The 21,258-nt window shown below is 43.8% G+C and overlaps 1 long non-coding RNA gene across 3 annotated transcripts in view; it reads right to left on the bottom strand.

The window, feature by feature from the left end:
- Window positions 1–21,258, bottom strand: part of LOC144694217 (uncharacterized) — a 55,667-nt gene that overhangs the window by 1,019 nt on the left and 33,390 nt on the right. For 2 of the 3 annotated variants that reach the window (XR_013579683.1, XR_013579685.1), the window contains exon 2: window positions 4,185–4,306. This is a non-coding gene — a long non-coding RNA (uncharacterized LOC144694217). Of the gene's footprint in view, window positions 1–4,184; window positions 4,307–16,647; window positions 16,731–21,258 lie in introns of those variants that run through there. The other variant, XR_013579684.1, reaches the window with a different exon arrangement.

Genomic DNA, 21,258 nt, shown 5'->3' with positions numbered 1-21,258 from the left:
CGCTGTATTGAGGATGAGTGGGTGACCTTCAGGGATATAGTGTACTCCACTGCTCTAGAGGCCCTCGGCCCTAGCTCTCATAAGCATCAAGATTGGTTCAGTGAAACCAATGCGGTAATCCAAAAACTGCTGTTGAAGAAACATCCCCTCTACAGGGTTTACCCCACTGACAAATAATCATTATCTGAGCACGATGCCTACCAAAACATCTGCGGGACTGTCTAATGCAAGATTCTTAGCTGAATCAGAAAGCAGGCAAACTTCAGTCATATTCAGAGCACAAAGACTGGAAAAAAATCTACAATGCTCTGTTTGCAGTCCCCAGTCTACTGGTTTACCACCAGGAGATTGTTTAGTGTGTGGTGTGAAAGGGGACACTATTCAGAAAAGATTATTGTCCAAAGTGAATCTGGATTCCAAGAAGGTGCTAGAGATAGCGCTGGCCATGGAAAGCACTGTAAGAGATTCACAGGCAATATAAAGTACGCAAAATGACACCATCTTCCACATCTGGCAGGAAACCTCAAGCGAAAGTGACGTGAAACAGCTCCTGCTAACCGAAGAATAAAGAAAAATAACTTAGCCGCGAGATCAAAGAATAATTTTAATAGAGGTGGAAACAAGCAGTCTTTTAGCGATTGGCAGTTTAAAAAAATCGAATGCTACTATGGTCAAAGAAATGGACAGATGATGGGGCAGTGTAAGGAAAGATTCAAACAGGCTTGTAAACAAAAGAAGAAGCCCAATGAAATCTACCATGTAGAAGAGCCTGAAACAACAAATGCTGACATTTACTCGTTTAATCTGAAAGTTGGAAAGACAGAACAAATATTTGTCACAGTGAAATTAAATGGCAAGCCTGTTAAAATGGAAGTATACATGGGAGCTTCCACAGCAATTGGGGAACATACCTTCAGATATTTGAATAATGGGCGAACATCAATTAAGTTTAGAACAAACAGCTACCAAGCTAAAAACATACACGGGTGAAGGCATTCAAGTAAAAGGCATAAGCAGATTAACTTTCCATTATGGAAGGCAATTGGCACAACTACCCAGGATGGTGGTAGGAAGTGAAGGGCCAAGCCCCCTGGGGCAAAATTGGTTAAAGGAAATTTGATTAGAATGGTCAGAAATTTTCTAAGTGAGAACAAGTGGGCTACCAGAGCTACCTAGAAAGTACGCCTCTGTCACCAAGGATGAGCTGGGGAAAATCCAGGGCCTGCAGGCCAAGATTTATGTGGATCCAGAAGCAACGCCTCGCTTAATGAAGGCAAGACCAATGCCATACGCCCTGCGTGGAAAGGTTGACACTGAGCTGAATAGGCTAGGGAAACTGGGCATTATGCAAGCTGTTTAGTTCTCAGAATAGACAGCACCCATGGTTCCCCCATCCTTAAGCCTTACCAAAGCATACAAACTGACAGTTAACAAAGTAGCCTAGCTGGACAGGCACCCCATTCCTAAAATTGAAGACCTGTATGCCAAGCTGGCAAGAGGGACAACGTACACAAAATATGACATGAGTCATGCTTATCAACAATAATGCCTCCTGGGAATTTGTCTCAATTAATACCCACAAAGGGTTGTACTAATATACACGATTGCCTTTCAGTATCTCCTCAGCTTGTGCCATCTTTCAGAGAACAATGGAAAGCTTACTGCAGGGACTGCCCCAGGTTGTAGCCTATTTAGATGATCTATTGGTGATAGGATTCGCTGAAAAAGAGCAGTTGGCAAACTTAGAAGAAGTCTTAAAATGTTTCTTGCAAGCTGGATTGCATCTAAAAAAAGAAAAGTGCACGTTCCAAGCAGGTGAGGTAATCTATTTGGGACACTGGGCAGACTCACACGGCCTCCACCCAGTTGAGGAGAAAGTGAGAGCCATAAGAGACGCTGCGCCAAAGGACGCCTCAGAGCTCAAATCATTCCTAGGGATGATCAATTATTATGGGTGGTTCTTACCCAATTTGGCTACAGTGCTGGCCCCCCCTGCATTCTCTACTCAAAAAGAACCAACGTTGATCTTGGGAGGTGCCCCAGAAAGAAGCTTTCATAAAGGTGAAACAATTGCTGCACTCATCCAATCTACAAGTTTATTATGACCAGATGAAAGAATTGGCGGCGACATGTGGCACATATCCCTATGGAGTGAGAGCAGTGCTATCTCACTAAATGAACAATGGCACGGAATAGTCAATAGGTTATGTATCACAGCAGAAAAGGGATACCCATCAACTTTGGTTTCACCAATACGTAAACGGCTGCTATTTTACAATCGTTTCAGACCACAAACCACTGTTAGGTTTGTTTAGTGAGGAAAAGGCTCTACCACCCATAGCCTCAGGAAGAATACAACAATGGGCCTTAATTCTGGCAGCATACGAATACACTTTCATACATAGGCTTGGCAATCAAATCACAAATGCCGATGCCCTTAGTTGTTTGCCTTTTCAAGAAAATGATCAGCACATGCCAGTTCCACAGGAACTTGTTTCACTGTTAAAGTTCTTAGATTCCTCACTGGTATGTGCTTGACAGATGAGAAACTGGACACGTCGAGTCCCAGCCCTATGTCAAATACAAGAACACGTGCTACATGATTGGTCACAGGAGCCCATATCTGATTAAATGAAACCGTACTTCAAAAGAAAACGTAAAATAACCAGTCAGGATGGCATTTTATTGTGGGGGGCATAAGTGATAGTTCCTCCATAGGGAAGGGCACCACTTTTAGTTGAACTACACAGTGCCCATGCAGGAATTTCCCAAATGAAGATCATAGCACGCAGCTATTTATGGTGGCCAGGGATGAATGGTGAAATAGAGAGTGTGGTAAAGCATTGTGGGCAATGTCAACAACTGCAAAAGTTACCAGTGACAGCTCCATTACATCATGGGAGTGGCCAGGTAGACCCTGGGTGTGATTACACATTGACTACATTGGGCCTTTCCTGGGAACAATGTTTCTGCTCATTGTCGATGTCCATTCAAAATGGTTGGACGTATATGAGATGAAGTCACCAATGTCAGGTGCTACAGTTGAGAAACTACGTCAGAGTTTTGCCATTCACGGACTACCAGAAGTAGTCATTTCCCATAATGGCACGGCATTTACAAATGCTGCATTTCAATGGTTTATCAGCCTCAATGGAATTACTCATGTAAAAACTGCACCGTGCCACCCTTCCTCAAACGTTCAAGACGGGCATGAAAAAGCTAACTGGCGATTCCTTGGCAACCGAGCTAGCATTCTTTCTTTTTCATTATAGGACTACTTCTCACACAACACCAGGTGCCACACTTGCGGAGTAATTGTTGAAAAGCCGTTTCAGGACAAGATTGAGCTTAATAATGCCTAATTTAGAGGGGAAGGTGGAAGGAAGCCAGAAAACTAGACGCAACTGGCGTAGTTGTGAGAGGAAATTTACCATGGGGGACCTAGTATATATGAAAACCTTCGGGGAAGGACCAAAGTGGTTAAGTGCGGTGACCGGACCTCTATCTTACCATGTGGAGGTGGAAGACCGGATCATCCATTTAAGGAAAAGAGAGATAAATCACCAAGATATGGTTCCACCAGTGATCATGAGTGGGTCTGCGTTTCCTTATGAGGATACTCAACCCAGGACTGACATGTCTGATGTTCCTGCAAGAGTTGAAGATACAGAACTGCAAGTGCCCACTGAAGCACCTGATATTCAGGCAACTCTGGAAAAGGAGGTTCCTGACAAAGAATCTGAAGTTGTGGAGCTGTGACGTTCCCCACTTACCAGGAAACCACCTGAAAGACCAAACTTGCAAATTCCTTACCCAGTGTAAATATTACATTGTCTTGAAAAATATGTACTTGTAAATATAATATGTATAACTGAATTAAAGGGGGAAGAATATCATAATTATGGTTTTATTTACTGTGTAAAGTACCTTTAAGAATAATACTTGTTATGAAAGATCACATGATCTGTAGTAACTGATAGGAGAGTAGCACAGGCTACCTCAGCAGACAGTGTAGAGATAGAGTTGGAGTTGAAAGCACACATGTAGTTGCTGCTGAATATATTGTAAATAAACTTAATGTTTCCACTTAACAGTGTCTGCAGTACAACTCTAATACTAATAGTACAACTTGGCCACCCTACAACAAGAATGTACACATTTCATGGTTATTTTCTGCAACATACCTGTTGGATATAGTTGTTAACTAGAATGTGAAGTCTTTGAAGAACTTTCTCTCTGATTTGTTGATCAGACAAATTCGAATTCTCACTTGTGGCAGTAAACCTTAGGATAACTTTGCGTTGTGCTGCACATAATGTGAAAAAGTGATTAATGATTGAAGCAAGCTGTTTCCAGGATGTTCCTTACATATTTCAGTTCTCTGACTATGATAACCAGATGCTGTATGAAACATGATGGTAATCAGGTAATCAGGCTACTTAAGTTAAGAGAAGATAGCGGGGTACAAAAGAACACCAGAAAGAGAATGAGAATTCACTTGGTGAGCGGCAAGAAAGAACGAGAGCAGAGTGGGCATAAAAAAGCACTGGAGGGACTAAGAGTTCTGGCAACCTTGCAATGGGCAGGCAACTCAGCTGTTGGAACTCTTGCACTTGGAACAGATAACTGTGTCTATCCTCCTTACTATACTGTCTGCTACTAGCACTACATTCCTCTTAACTCCCCCTACTTGAATGGCTCCCTGTGCCATGGTGCCCTGGTCAGTTCGCTCTTCCACCCTGCAACAATGTACAGTTTCATCTGTATATTGTGCAAGAACCTCACTGAGCCACAATACTCTTGCCCCACTTATTTAAACAACAGGGACATCAAACATAAAATATGGTTTTATAATGTGTTACTAAATATATTGGGGCTATTGGCCATGACTTTCCTATTCTGCCCTCACTAAACTACAATTTTCCTTCCCCGTTTATGTTAAATGACAGGAGCATTGATTAATAGCATGTCAAGAAATGCACAGGACAAGCCTATGAGCAGAAAGTGTGAAACCTACTTCCAAGTACAGGGTAACTAATTGACTACAGTTGATACTGTATTCTGCTGTGGTACAGAATATTGTAGTGGGCCACAGATTGTTTAATTATTCAGCAGCATGAAAGATTTTGCTTGAAACCTTAGCTGGACAGTGTGAGCTGTTGTCCAGAGTGTAATTCCCAAATTGCAGAGGATCTGCATGTTTAACTGTTTCCTACCATCACAAAGAGAAGTGTTTGTCACATTGGTGCTAAAGCCTGGATGACAACTGCAATTGAAGCTTCCAATTGTATTGGTGCAGATTTGTTGACAGGTTGATGTCTTGGTTAAACATTCATCAATATCTGCAAGAAATATATCAAATCATTCTTTCCACAGTGTGATTCACATTAGACCAAATATTTTCATGTATTTCACATGCTTCCTACTGGACTCTATAATGTTGAATTCTTCTGTTAATTCAACACCAAAATATTTAGTTTTGCTTTTCCATCAAATACAAACTTTTACTGTATAACAGCTAAGTAATTATATTGGTCTCATTGGCCATGATTTTCTTCTTCTGCCCTCTTTAGCCTGCAAAGCTTAACCTACTATTTAGGTGAAGTGACAATGATGTTAGTTCATGGTAAGTCCAGAAGTGCAAAGAGCAAGTCGTTGATCAGAAATTGACAAACATTTTAACAATCTCCTAGTTATGATTGATTTAGCCCAATACACACCATATTCTGCTGTCATAATATCCCTACTGCATTATGACACAGATTATTATTGTAATCCACTGATGGTTTAATACCTAAGGAGCCCTAAAGTGTTTGCTGCAACCTATCAAGATTTACAAGACATTCAGAGCTCTTGGATAGAAGATAATTCCAAAATCACCAATTGTAGAGTATCTCTGCGCTTAAAAATTTGCCACATCACAAAGTGAAGATTTTGGTCATGTTGGCGCTGAAGCAAGGGTGGCAACAGCTTGTAAAGCTCCCATTTATATTGGTGAAGATGAATTGATAACTTGGGCGTTGGTTGTACATTTATTGATATTTGCAGAAAAATGTCCATTCCTGAGTGTATCAGGGTTATTTAAGACTTCAGGGTTTGTTGCACCTGCCCTTTTGCTAGTCACCCCAGGCCCAGATAAGGGCCACATGCTCAAGGGTATTAGCTATGGCCAGTGGCAGAACCAGCAAATTCCAGTGGTGATGGTGAAACAATTGGAACATCTTAGGCAAGGGCTGTTTCACAGTGTCCATTCTATGAAGAGGACTTGTGTTTCTTTAATCACACATGAGGGAGGCAATGGGAAAACACCTCACATATTTCTTTCCCAAGTCACATTGCTCAATGCTCAAGGAAATTGAAAATGGGCATTTCATCCAAGCAATGGAAGAGGAAAGTGCAAGACTCCAAGCTGTGCAGAAATGAGCAGAGCTCTCAGACAGATCACAATGACGAACATAGTGACTCTCTTGGCCAGGACGTACTGCTACAGCCCTCATCAAACTACAACATTCCTACCCCCATTGATGCTAAACAATTAGGATCCCTGACTAATAGCAAATCATGAAGTGCAAAACACATGCCATTGATCCAAAACTCTGAATCAGACATGCAAATTCCTAGTAATCTATGAATTTCTAAAAATTAAAACTGTCATCTGCAATCAAGGTATAATTATTGCAAACAGGCACAGAATTTTTTATGCTCGTTCATGGGATGTGGCCATTGTTGCCTAGGCCAGCATTTATTGCCCATCCCCAATTGCCCGAGAACTGAGTGGCTTGCTAGGCCATTTCAGGGGGCATTTAAAAGTCAACCACATGACTGTGGGTCTGGGGTCACATGTCGGCCAGACAAGGATGGTGGGTTTCCTTCCCTAAAGGGCATTAATGAACCGGATTGGTGAGGGGTTTTTCTGACATTCGACAATGGTTTCAACGGTCATCATTATAATTCAAATTCCACCATCTGCTGTGGCAGGATTCAAACCCGAGTGCCTGGAGCATTACCCGGGGATTCTAGTCCAGTGACAATACCACTATAGCACCGCTTCACCATTGTTGCCAACCACTGATTGTTTAATTTTGAAGGAACACAAGGAGGTCGTTTGTAGTCATCTAGAATGTGCAGGGCATTGAGCGCCATTAGATATAGTGTGATTCACCAGTCATAAGTTTCTGAGAATCTGCATGTTTGAAGATTGCCTACCATCACAACGAGATGTGTTTTTCACATTGGTACTAAATCCAGGATGACAACCGCAATTGAAGCTTCCAATTGTATTGGTGCAGATTTGTTGACAGGTTGATGTGGTGGTTGCACATTCATCAATATCTGCAAGAAATATATCCAATTATTCCCTTGTGTAGTTTGATTCACATTAGACCACACATTTCCAGCAGACTTGTCCAAAGTCCAGCCCAAAGTCCCGCATTGTGGTCCGTGGAGGTTGTTTTCAAAATGCCAGTAAATACAGTGGAAGATTCTTAAAGGAACTGTTCCTCCAATTACAGGCTGTTCCTGTCCCACAAATGCAGGAGAAAAATCACCTGCAATCGGAGGAACAGCAAGACTGGCAGCAGCAAATGGGCTCGTCAAACTTAGGCATTGGGCGGAGGGAGCAAGAGAGAAAGTCTCCCGGTTTCAGGAAAGCGATACTGCCGGATGGGGGAAAGAGATACTCACTCCAGACTGGGCCACGTGGGGAAGAGAGACCCACTCCGGATTGGACTGGGCTGGGCCACGTGGGAGAAGGAGAGTCTCGCTCCGGCTGGGCCAAGCCGTGTGGGAAAAGAATAGGCTCGCTCCGGGCTGGGCTAGGCCAGGTGGTGGGAGGAAAAACTCGCTCCATGTTGTGCCGAGCCGTGTGAGGAAGGAGAGTCTTGCTGCGGTCGGAAGAGACTGCATGCAATGGTGTGAATGGGGGAGGTGCTGGCGGGTGCGTGGTGAGGATGAAAAGACTCGCTGCCAAGGGGTGTGGGAGAGAGAGAGTGAGTGAGTGTGGGAGGGAGTGTGAGAAGAGAGGGGCGAGTTGGGGGCAATGAGTGAGTATGGAAGGGAGCATATGAGGATGGGCGGTGGGGTGTGTGAGTGAGTATGTGTGGGAGTGAGAGAGTGTGTGGGGGAGTGAGTGTGTGTGGGCAAGTGTGAGGGGGGCAGTGTGTATGTGTCTGGCTCACTTTCAATCTCAGGATTCACATTCACTCTCACCCCCACACACCAACACAAAATCACACCCACTCACACGGCGATGAGATTGAGTGAGCATCAAAAATTAGGAGTGAGCCAGACAAATAGACTCTGTTCCTCTCACACTCTTATGTGATGGTTATTAATTACTCTTTAATTATCAATTTATTTCTTTGACATTGCTTTATTTTTGCTCAGCAAGTTGCTTCTTTTCTTCAAACCTCAACTTTATTTTGAAATTCATGTTTAATGTTGCGCCAAACCTTATTTTTCTGAAATTTGCTCATCGGCCCCTTGACTGAGGAGTCAATGGAAATGTGCACCCCCCACCCCGCCCCCCCTCACCCCCGCCCCACCTCAAGTGAAGAGGTTGGATAAGCCTGATTTTCAGCCTATGTCACAGGCTTCCAACAAATCCTTCAGTACTCGATAATGTTAAATTCCTCTGGAATTCAACAGCAATGTATTTATTGTCAAATATAAAATTTGTCTGTATATTACCTAGGTAATTTTATTGGTGTTTTGGCCATGAGTTTCTTCCTCTGCCCTCTCTAACCTACAATGTTGCAGCTCCCATTCAGGCAAAGCGACAACAATGTTAATTAATGGCAAGTTCAGAAGTGCCTGGCACAAGCCATCCATCAGAAAGTAGCAAACTTTTTAACAATCTCCTAGCAATGACTGATTTAGCCCAATTTATACTGTATTTGGGCATCATAATGAATACATTGCATTGTGGCACAGATTATTATTGTGATCCACTGATTCCCTAACACCTTGCAAGCCCTAAGGTGTTTGCTTTTAAATCTGGAAGTACAAGACATTCAGAGCTCCTGGATAGAATATAACTCCAAAATCGTCAATTGCAGAGTATCTCTGCAATTATAAATTTCCGACGATCACTAGGGAAGGTTTTGGTCATGTTGGTTCTGAAGCCTGGACGGCAACTGCATGTAAAGCTCCCATTTGTATTGGTGCAGATTTGCTGACAACTTGATGTGTTGATTGCACATTCCTCGCTCCTTGCAGAAAAAAGTACATTAATGAGTGTATCAGGGTCATTTGAGACCTCAGGAGTTGTTGCACCTTTCATTTTGCTAGTCACCCCTGGCTCAGGTAAGGGTCACATGCTCAATGGTATGAACCATGGCCAGTGGCAGAACCAGCAAATTCCAATGGTGATGGTGAAAGAACGAGCCCTCGAGGGATAAGGGCTGTTTCACAATGTCCATTCTCTGAAGAGGATTTGTGTTTCTTTTTAACGCACATGAGGTAGGCAATAGGAAAGCACCTCACATATTTCTTTCCCAAGTCATATTGCTCGATGCTCACTGAAATTGAAAATGGCCATTACCTACAAGCAATGGAAGAGGAAAGTGCAAGGCTGCAAGGCCGTGCAGAATTGAGCAGAGCTCTCAGACAGATCACAATGACGAACATAGTGACTCTCTTGGCCAGGACGTACTGCTACAGCCCTCATCAAACTACAACATTCCTACCCCCATTGATGCTAAACAATTAGGATCCCTGACTAATAGCAAGTCATGAAGTGCAAAACACATGCCATTGATCCAAAACTCTGAATCAGACATGCAAATTCCTAGTAATCTATGAATTTCTAAAAATTAAAACTGTCATCTGCAATCAAGGTATAATTATTGCAAACAGGCACAGAATTTTTTATGCTCGTTCATGGGATGTGGCCATTGTTGCCTAGGCCAGCATTTATTGCCCATCCCCAATTGCCCGAGAACTGAGTGGCTTGCTAGGCCATTTCAGGGGGCATTTAAAAGTCAACCACATGACTGTGGGTCTGGGGTCACATGTCGGCCAGACAAGGATGGTGGGTTTCCTTCCCTAAAGGGCATTAATGAACCGGATTGGTGAGGGGTTTTTCTGACATTCGACAATGGTTTCAACGGTCATCATTATAATTCAAATTCCACCATCTGCTGTGGCAGGATTCAAACCCGAGTGCCTGGAGCATTACCCGGGGATTCTAGTCCAGTGACAATATCACTATAGCACCGCTTCACCACTGTTGCCAACCACTGATTGTTTAATTTTGAAGGAACACAAGGAGGTCGTTTGTAGTCATCTAGAATGTGCAGGGCATTGAGCGCCATTAGATATAGTGTGATTCACCAGTCATAAGTTTCTGAGAATCTGCATGTTTGAAGATTGCCTACCATCACAACGAGATGTGTTTTTCACATTGGTACTAAATCCAGGATGACAACCGCAATTGAAGCTTCCAATTGTATTGGTGCAGATTTGTTGACAGGTTGATGTGGTGGTTGCACATTCATCAATATCTGCAAGAAATATATCCAATTATTCCCTTGTGTAGTTTGATTCACATTAGACCACACATTTCCAGCAGACTTGTCCAAAGTCCAGCCCAAAGTCCCGCATTGTGGTCCGTGGAGGTTGTTTTCAAAATGCCAGTAAATACAGTGGAAGATTCTTAAAGGAACTGTTCCTCCAGTTACAGGCTGTTCCTGTCCCACAAATGCAGGAGAAAAATCACCTGCAATCGGAGGAACAGCAAGACTGGCAGCAGCAAATGGGCTCGTCAAACTTAGGCATTGGGCGGAGGGAGCAAGAGAGAAAGTCTCCCGGTTTCAGGAAAGCGATACTGCCGGATGGGGGAAAGAGATACTCACTCCAGACTGGGCCACGTGGGGAAGAGAGACCCACTCCGGATTGGACTGGGCTGGGCCACGTGGGAGAAGGAGAGTCTCGCTCCGGCTGGGCCAAGCCGTGTGGGAAAAGAATAGGCTCGCTCCGGGCTGGGCTAGGCCAGGTGGTGGGAGGAAAAACTCGCTCCATGTTGTGCCGAGCCGTGTGAGGAAGGAGAGTCTTGCTGCGGTCGGAAGAGACTGCATGCAATGGTGTGAATGGGGGAGGTGCTGGCGGGTGCGTGGTGAGGATGAAAAGACTCGCTGCCAAGGGGTGTGGGAGAGAGAGAGTGAGTGAGTGTGGGAGGGAGTGTGAGAAGAGAGGGGCGAGTTGGGGGCAATGAGTGAGTATGGAAGGGAGCATATGAGGATGGGCGGTGGGGTGTGTGAGTGAGTATGTGTGGGAGTGAGAGAGTGTGTGGGGGAGTGAGTGTGTGTGGGCAAGTGTGAGGGGGGCAGTGTGTATGTGTCTGGCTCACTTTCAATCTCAGGATTCACATTCACTCTCACCCCCACACACCAACACAAAATCACACCCACTCACACGGCGATGAGATTGAGTGAGCATCAAAAATTAGGAGTGAGCCAGACAAATAGACTCTGTTCCTCTCACACTCTTATGTGATGGTTATTAATTACTCTTTAATTATCAATTTATTTCTTTGACATTGTTTTATTTTTGCTCAGCAAGTTGCTTCTTTTCTTCAAACCTCAACTTTATTTTGAAATTCATGTTTAATGTTGCGCCAAACCTTATTTTTCTGAAATTTGCTCATTGGCCCCTTGACTGAGGAGTCAATGGAAATGTGCCCCCCCCCACCCCGCCCCCCCTCACCCCCGCCCCACCTCAAGTGAAGAGGTTGGATAAGCCTGATTTTCAGCCTATGTCACAGGCTTCCAACAAATCCTTCAGTACTCGATAATGTTAAATTCCTCTGGAATTCAACAGCAATGTATTTATTATCAAATATAAAATTTGTCTGTATATTACCTAGGTAATTTTATTGGTGTTTTGGCCATGAGTTTCTTCCTCTGCCCTCTCTAACCTACAATGTTGCAGCTCCCATTCAGGCAAAGCGACAACAATGTTAATTAATGGCAAGTTCAGAAGTGCCTGGCACAAGCCATCCATCAGAAAGTAGCAAACTTTTTAACAATCTCCTAGCAATGACTGATTTAGCCCAATTTATACTGTATTTGGGCATCATAATGAATACATTGCATTGTGGCACAGATTATTATTGTGATCCACTGATTCCCTAACACCTTGCAAGCCCTAAGGTGTTTGCTTTTAAATCTGGAAGTACAAGACATTCAGAGCTCCTGGATAGAATATAACTCCAAAATCGTCAATTGCAGAGTATCTCTGCAATTATAAATTTCCGACGATCACTAGGGAAGGTTTTGGTCATGTTGGTTCTGAAGCCTGGACGGCAACTGCATGTAAAGCTCCCATTTGTATTGGTGCAGATTTGCTGACAACTTGATGTGTTGATTGCACATTCCTCGCTCCTTGCAGAAAAAAGTACATTAATGAGTGTATCAGGGTCATTTGAGACCTCAGGAGTTGTTGCACCTTTCATTTTGCTAGTCACCCCTGGCTCAGGTAAGGGTCACATGCTCAATGGTATGAACCATGGCCAGTGGCAGAACCAGCAAATTCCAATGGTGATGGTGAAAGAACGAGCCCTCGAGGGATAAGGGCTGTTTCACAATGTCCATTCTCTGAAGAGGATTTGTGTTTCTTTTTAACGCACATGAGGTAGGCAATAGGAAAGCACCTCACATATTTCTTTCCCAAGTCATATTGCTCGATGCTCACTGAAATTGAAAATGGCCATTACCTACAAGCAATGGAAGAGGAAAGTGCAAGGCTGCAAGGCCGTGCAGAATTGAGCAGAGCTCTCAGACAGATCACAATGACGAACATAGTGACTCTCTTGGCCAGGACGTACTGCTACAGCCCTCATCAAACTACAACATTCCTACCCCCATTGATGCTAAACAATTAGGATCCCTGACTAATAGCAAGTCATGAAGTGCAAAACACATGCCATTGATCCAAAACTCTGAATCAGACATGCAAATTCCTAGTAATCTATGAATTTCTAAAAATTAAAACTGTCATCTGCAATCAAGGTATAATTATTGCAAACAGGCACAGAATTTTTTATGCTCGTTCATGGGATGTGGCCATTGTTGCCTAGGCCAGCATTTATTGCCCATCCCCAATTGCCCGAGAACTGAGTGGCTTGCTAGGCCATTTCAGGGGGCATTTAAAAGTCAACCACATGACTGTGGGTCTGGGGTCACATGTCGGCCAGACAAGGATGGTGGGTTTCCTTCCCTAAAGGGCATTAATGAACCGGATTGGTGAGGGGTTTTTCTGACATTCGACAATGGTTTCAACGGTCATCATTATAATTCAAATTCCACCATCTGCTGTGGCAGGATTCAAACCCGAGTGCCTGGAGCATTACCCGGGGATTCTAGTCCAGTGACAATATCACTATAGCACCGCTTCACCACTGTTGCCAACCACTGATTGTTTAATTTTGAAGGAACACAAGGAGGTCGTTTGTAGTCATCTAGTATGTGCAGGGCATTGAGCGCCATTAGATATAGTGTGATTCACCAGTCATAAGTTTCTGAGAATCTGCATGTTTGAAGATTGCCTACCATCACAACGAGATGTGTTTTTCACATTGGTACTAAATCCAGGATGACAACCGCAATTGAAGCTTCCAATTGTATTGGTGCAGATTTGTTGACAGGTTGATGTGGTGGTTGCACATTCATCAATATCTGCAAGAAATATATCCAATTATTCCCTTGTGTAGTTTGATTCACATTAGACCACACATTTCCAGCAGACTTGTCCAAAGTCCAGCCCAAAGTCCCGCATTGTGGTCCGTGGAGGTTGTTTTCAAAATGCCAGTAAATACAGTGGAAGATTCTTAAAGGAACTGTTCCTCCAATTACAGGCTGTTCCTGTCCCACAAATGCAGGAGAAAAATCACCTGCAATCGGAGGAACAGCAAGACTGGCAGCAGCAAATGGGCTCGTCAAACTTAGGCATTGGGCGGAGGGAGCAAGAGAGAAAGTCTCCCGGTTTCAGGAAAGCGATACTGCCGGATGGGGGAAAGAGATACTCACTCCAGACTGGGCCACGTGGGGAAGAGAGACCCACTCCGGATTGGACTGGGCTGGGCCACGTGGGAGAAGGAGAGTCTCGCTCCGGCTGGGCCAAGCCGTGTGGGAAAAGAATAGGCTCGCTCCGGGCTGGGCTAGGCCAGGTGGTGGGAGGAAAAACTCGCTCCATGTTGTGCCGAGCCGTGTGAGGAAGGAGAGTCTTGCTGCGGTCGGAAGAGACTGCATGCAATGGTGTGAATGGGGGAGGTGCTGGCGGGTGCGTGGTGAGGATGAAAAGACTCGCTGCCAAGGGGTGTGGGAGAGAGAGAGTGAGTGAGTGTGGGAGGGAGTGTGAGAAGAGAGGGGCGAGTTGGGGGCAATGAGTGAGTATGGAAGGGAGCATATGAGGATGGGCGGTGGGGTGTGTGAGTGAGTATGTGTGGGAGTGAGAGAGTGTGTGGGGGAGTGAGTGTGTGTGGGCAAGTGTGAGGGGGGCAGTGTGTATGTGTCTGGCTCACTTTCAATCTCAGGATTCACATTCACTCTCACCCCCACACACCAACACAAAATCACACCCACTCACACGGCGATGAGATTGAGTGAGCATCAAAAATTAGGAGTGAGCCAGACAAATAGACTCTGTTCCTCTCACACTCTTATGTGATGGTTATTAATTACTCTTTAATTATCAATTTATTTCTTTGACATTGCTTTATTTTTGCTCAGCAAGTTGCTTCTTTTCTTCAAACCTCAACTTTATTTTGAAATTCATGTTTAATGTTGCGCCAAACCTTATTTTTCTGAAATTTGCTCATCGGCCCCTTGACTGAGGAGTCAATGGAAATGTGCACCCCCCACCCCGCCCCCCCTCACCCCCGCCCCACCTCAAGTGAAGAGGTTGGATAAGCCTGATTTTCAGCCTATGTCACAGGCTTCCAACAAATCCTTCAGTACTCGATAATGTTAAATTCCTCTGGAATTCAACAGCAATGTATTTATTGTCAAATATAAAATTTGTCTGTATATTACCTAGGTAATTTTATTGGTGTTTTGGCCATGAGTTTCTTCCTCTGCCCTCTCTAACCTACAATGTTGCAGCTCCCATTCAGGCAAAGCGACAACAATGTTAATTAATGGCAAGTTCAGAAGTGCCTGGCACAAGCCATCCATCAGAAAGTAGCAAACTTTTTAACAATCTCCTAGCAATGACTGATTTAGCCCAATTTATACTGTATTTGGGCATCATAATGAATACATTGCATTGTGGCACAGATTATTATTGTGATCCACTGATTCCCTAACACCTTGCAAGCCCTAAGGTGTTTGCTTTTAAATCTGGATGTACAAGACATTCAGAGCTCCTGGATAGAATATAACTCCAAAATCGTCAATTGCAGAGTATCTCTGCAATTATAAATTTCCGACGATCACTAGGGAAGGTTTTGGTCATGTTGGTTCTGAAGCCTGGACGGCAACTGCATGTAAAGCTCCCATTTGTATTGGTGCAGATTTGCTGACAACTTGATGTGTTGATTGCACATTCCTCGCTCCTTGCAGAAAAAAGTACATTAATGAGTGTATCAGGGTCATTTGAGACCTCAGGAGTTGTTGCACCTTTCATTTTGCTAGTCACCCCTGGCTCAGGTAAGGGTCACATGCTCAATGGTATGAACTATGGCCAGTGGCAGAACCAGCAAATTCCAATGGTGATGGTGAAAGAACGAGCCCTCGAGGGATAAGGGCTGTTTCACAATGTCCATTCTCTGAAGAGGATTTGTGTTTCTTTTTAACGCACATGAGGTAGGCAATAGGAAAGCACCTCACATATTTCTTTCCCAAGTCATATTGCTCGATGCTCACTGAAATTGAAAATGGCCGTTACTTACAAGCAATGGAAGAGGAAAGTGCAAGGCTGCAAGGCCGTGCAGAATTGAGCAGAGCTCTCAGACAGATCACAATGATGAACGTATTGATTCTCTTGGCCAGGACATTCTGCTACAGCCCTCATCAAACTGCAACATTCCTACCCCATGGGTGCTAAACAATGAGGATCCCTGATTAATGGCAAGTCCAGAAATGCAAAACACATGCCATTAATCCAAAATAATAAATCACACGTGCAAGTTCCGAGTAGTCTATGAATTTCAAAAAATGAAAACCGTCACAAGCAATCAAGATATAATTATTACAAACAGATTTTTTTTTAATATTCATTCATTGTGATGTGGCCATTGTTGGCTAGGCCAGCATTTATTGCCCATCCCTGATTGCCCATGAACTGAGTGGCTGGCTAGGCCATTTCAGTGGGCATGTACTGGTCAACCACATTACTGTGGGTCTGGGGTCACATGTCAGCCAGGCCAGTTGACAATGGCTTCAACAGAAATCATTTAAATTCAAATTCCACCATCTGATGTGGCAGGATTTGAACCCGTGTGCCCGGAGCATTACCTGGGATTTCCAGTTAGTGACAATACCACTACAGCACCAATTCACCATTGTCGTCAACCACTGAATGGTAATTATGAAGGAACACAAGGAGGTCATTTGTAGTCATCTAGAATGTGCAGGGCATTGAGCGCCATTAGATATAGTGGGATTCACCAATCATCAGTTTGTGAGAATCTGCATGTTGAAGATTGCCTACCATCACAAAGAGAAGTGTTTGTCACATTGGTGCTAAATCCAGGACGGCAACTGCAATTGAAGCTTCCAACTGTATTGCTGCAGATTTGTTGACAGGTTGATGTGTTGGTTGCACATTCATCAATATCTGCAAGAAATATATCCAATTATTCCCTTGTCTAGTTTGATTCACATTAGACCACACATTTCCAGCAGGCTTGTCCAAAGTCCAGCTCAAAGTTCCGCATTGTGGCCCCTGGAGGTAGTTTTCAAAATGCCGGTAAATGCAGAGGAAGATTCTTAAAGAAACTGTTCCTTCAGTCACAGGCTGTTCCTGTCCCACAAATGTGGGAGAGAAGCTGCCTGTGATTGGAGGAACAGCAATACTGGCAGCAGCAAGTGGGCTCTGTAAACTCAGGCATTGGGGGGGAGAGAGTGAGAGAGAACTGGTTTGGGGAGAGCGCTACTGCCGGATGGGGGAAAGAGAGACTCACTCCAGACTGGGCTGAGCCGGGTGGGGGAAGGAGAGGATTGCTCCAGGCTGGACAGGGCCGGGTGTGGGGAGGAGAGACTCACTCCAGTCTGGGCTGGATCAGCAAGGAGATTCTCGCTCCGGCAGGGTCTGGCCGCGAGGGGGAAGAAGATAAAAACAAAAACTACTGCGGATGCTGGAAATCCAAAACAAAAACAGAATCACCTGGAAAAACTCAGCAGGTCTGGCAGCATCGGCAGAGAAGAAAAGAGTTGACGTTTCGAGTCCTCATGACCCTTCATGCATTTCACTTGCATTTCCCCTAACTTAGTCTACTGCATTCGTTGCTCCCAATGCAGTCTCCTCTACATTGGAGAGACCAAACGCAAACTGGGCGACCACTTTGCAGAACACCAGCGGTCTGTCTGCAAGAAAGACCCAAACCTCCCTGTCGCTTGCCATTTTAACACTCCACCCTGCTCTCTTGCCCACATGTCTGTCCTTGGCTTGCTGCATTGTTCCAGTGAAGCCCAACGCAAACTGGAGGAACAGCACCTCATCTTCCGACTAAGCACTTTACAGCCTTGTGGGCTGAATATTGAATTCAACAACTTTAGATCTTAAACTCCCTCCCCCATCCCCACCCCCATTTCCGTTTCTTCCCCCTCCCTTTTGTTTTTTCCAATAATTTATATAGATTTTCTTTTCCCACCTATTTCCATTATTTTTAAACCTATAACTATAATACCCCGTCAGTCTTTCCACCCCACCCCCACTAGAGCTGTACCTTGAGTGTCCTGCCATCCATTCTTAATTAGCACATTCTCTTAGATAATATCACCACCTTTAACACCTCTCTGTTCCTTTGTATGTAACATCTTTTGATTATCTGCTCCTATCACTGCTTGCTTGTCCCTACAACCACCCCCCCCCCAACTTCTCTCCCCCCACCCACCTTAAACCAGCTTATATTTCACCCTTCTCCTAACTTCACTCAGTTCTGCTGAAGGGTCATGAGGACTCGAAACGTCAACTCTTTTCTTCTCCACCGATGCTGCCAGACCTGCTGAGTTTTTCCAGGTAATTCTGTTTTTGTTGAGGGGGAAGAAGAGACTCGCTGCGGATTGGATGAGACTGCATGCGATGGTGCAAACGAGGGAGGTGGCGGGTGCATGTTTTGGATGAAAAGGCTCGCTGCCGAGGGGTATGGGGGAGAGGGGGGCGAGTTGGGGGCAGTGAGTGAGTGTCGAGCGAGCGTGCGAGGATTGACGGTGGGGTGTGTATGGGGTAGTGTGTATGCAGGGAGGGAGTGTGTGTGTGTCTGACTCACTCTCAGTCTCAGGATTCACAATCACTCTCACCCCCTCTCACCAACACAAAATCACACCCACTCACACAGCGGTGAGTGAGTGAGCATCAAAAATTAGGAGTGAGCCAGACAAATAGACTCTGTTCCTCTCACACTCTTATGTGATGGTTATTAATTACTCTTTAATTATCAATTTATTTCTTTGACATTGCTTTATTTTTGCTCAGCAAGTTGCTTCTTTTCTTCATACTTCAACTTTATTTTGAAATTCATGTTTAATGTTGTGCCAAACCTTATTTTTCTGAAATTTGCTCATCATTTGCTTGATTGAGAAGTCAATGGAAATGTGCCCCCCACCTCACCCCAAGTGAAGAGGTTGGATAAGCCTGATTTTCAGCCTATGTCGCAGGCTTCCAACAAATCCTTCAGTACTCGATAATGTTAAATTCCTCTGGAATTCAACAGTAATATATTTACTGTCAAATATAAAATTTGGCTGTATATTGCCTAGGTAATTTTTTTGGTATTATTGGTCATGAGTTTCTTCCTCTGCCCTCTCTAACCTACAATGTTGCAGCTCCCATTCAGGCAAAGCGACAACAATGTTAATTAATGGCAAGTTCAGAAGTGCCTGGCACAAGCCGTCCATCAGAAAGTAGCAAACTTTTTAACAAATGACTGATTTAGCCCAATATATACCGTATTTTGGTGTCATAATGAATACATTGCATTGAGGAAGAAATTATTATCATGATCCACTGATTCCCTAACACCTAGCAAGCCCTAAGGTGTTTACTTCTAAACCTAGATTTACAAGGCATTCAGAGCTCTTGGATAGACTAGAATTCCAAAATCATCAATTGCAAATCTCTGCAATTAAAAATTGCAATTAAAAAAATCACAAAGGGAAGGTTTTGGTCATGTTGCTGCTGAAGCCTGGGTGGCAACAGCATGTAAAGCTCCCATTTGTATTGGTGCAGATTTGTTGACAACTTGATGTGTTGATTGCACATTCCTATCTTCTTGCAGAAAGAAGTCCATTCATGAGTGTGTCAGGGTCATTTGAGACCTCAGGGGTTGTTGCACTTGTCACTTTGCTAGTCACCCCTGGCTCAGGTAAGGGTCACATGCTCCAGGGTTTGAGCCATGGCCAGCGGCAGAACCAACAAATTGCAGTGGTGATGGCGAAAGAACTAGAACCTTGAGGGATAAGGTCTGTTTCACAATGTCCATTCTATGAAGAGGACTTATGTTTCTTTAATCACACATGAGGTAGGCAATGGGAAAACACATTACATATTTCTTTCCCAAATCACATTGCTCAATGCTCACTGAAATTGAAAATGGGAATTTCTTATGAGCAATGGAAGAGGAAAGTGCAAGACTGCAAGCCTTGCAGAAATCAGCAGAGGTCTGATGAATGCATTGATTCTCTTGGTTGTGATGGCTGCAACTGCCCTCATCAATCTACAACATTCCTATCCCCACTGATGCTAAACAATTAGGATCCCTGATTAATGACAAGTCCAGAAGTGCAAAGCACATGCTGTTGATCCAAAATTCTGAATCATACATGCAGTTTCATTGTAGTCTATGAATTTACCATAATGGAAACTGTAATCTACAATCAACATATAATTGTAGCATAGAGGCGCAGATTATTGACATCAACCTCTGATTGTTTAATTGCAAATGAATACATAGAGCTTGTCTGTAGCCGGAAAGATTATGCAGGGCTTTGAGAGCGGTTAGACCAAGTATGATTTGCCAACAATCAGTTTCTGAGGAGGCATGATAGCTGAATTTGCAGATGACACAAAGATAAAGTAATTTGTGAAGAGCACATAAGGAGGTTGAAAATGGATATAGATAGGTTGAATGAGTGGGCAAAAATATGGCAGATGGAGTATAAGGTGGGAAAATGTGAAGTTCAATTTGGCAGGAAGAATAAAAAGCAGACTATTACTTAAAGAGAAATTGGCTGCAGAATTCGGTGCTGCTGAGGGATCTAGGTGTTCTCATGCATGAGTCACAAAGAATATGCAAGTACAGCAAGTAATTAAGAAGGCTAATAGAATACAATTCTTTATTATGAGAGGGATTGAACATAAAAGTAAGGATGTTATGCTTCAGTTATACGGGCATTGGTGAGACCACATCCCGAATACTGTGTGCAGTTAAGGAAGGATATAAATGCATTGGAGGTGGTTCAGAGGAGGTTTAGAGATTGATACCTGGAATGAACGAGTGGTCTTATTAGGAAAGGATAGATGGACTGGGCTTGTTTCCATTGGAGTTTAGAAGAGTGAGGGATTACTTGATTGAAGTATATAAGATCTTGAACGGTATTGACAAGATGGACGTGGAAAGGATGTTTCCTCTTGTGGATGAGTCCAGAGCTAGGGGACACTGTTTTAAAATTGGCGGATGCCCTTTTAGAACGGAGGTGAGGAGAATTTTTTCTCTCAGGGGGCTGTATGACTTTGGAACTCTCCACCTCAGAAGGCGGTGAAAGCGGGGTCATTGAATATTTTTAAGGCGGAGGTAGATAGATTCTTGTTAGACAGGGCAATCAAAGATTATCGGGTGTAGATTGGAATGTGGAATTCAAAACACAAATAGATCAGCCATGACATTGGTCAATGGCACAGCAGGCCCCAGGGTCTGAATGGCTTACTTCTGCTCCTATTTCGTATTGTATATTCGTCTGTACAATTATTTAATTATTAATGAGCAGGTCCTTGCATGAAGCCATTTAGTTTGCAAAGTTGTGATATTTGTTAGATGGACGCAATTTGCAAATCAACAATTGCAGATAATCATTGCGTTTGATGATTTCCTACCATTACAAA

Source organism: Cetorhinus maximus, chromosome 19, assembly GCF_964194155.1.
Source record: "Cetorhinus maximus chromosome 19, sCetMax3.hap1.1, whole genome shotgun sequence".
NCBI lineage: Eukaryota > Metazoa > Chordata > Chondrichthyes > Lamniformes > Cetorhinidae > Cetorhinus > Cetorhinus maximus.
The sequence above is the reverse complement of the archived record's forward strand: the minus strand, read 5'-3'. Positions and strand labels throughout refer to the sequence as shown.